Here is a 201-nt window from a genome sequence, read left to right as displayed (position 1 = left end):
TTGCATATAGATCAATCCTCCATAAATAATTCATAATTAGAGCAAGGTAAAATCCGTTAACCTCTCTAATTACTTCTTTATCCTTGAGTACCATTGATTCTCTAATGGACAGTGATTCATAAAACACATTCATGAATCGGAGCTCCTACTGATCCAAGTACCGAATCAACCCTCAAGAGAATTATTTATCTACTTCTTTCT

Source organism: Morus notabilis, unplaced genomic scaffold (genome assembly GCF_000414095.1).
Source record: "Morus notabilis unplaced genomic scaffold, ASM41409v2 Scaffold361, whole genome shotgun sequence".
NCBI classification, from domain to species: Eukaryota; Viridiplantae; Streptophyta; class Magnoliopsida; order Rosales; family Moraceae; genus Morus; species Morus notabilis.
Note: the sequence above shows the minus strand (reverse complement) of the source record.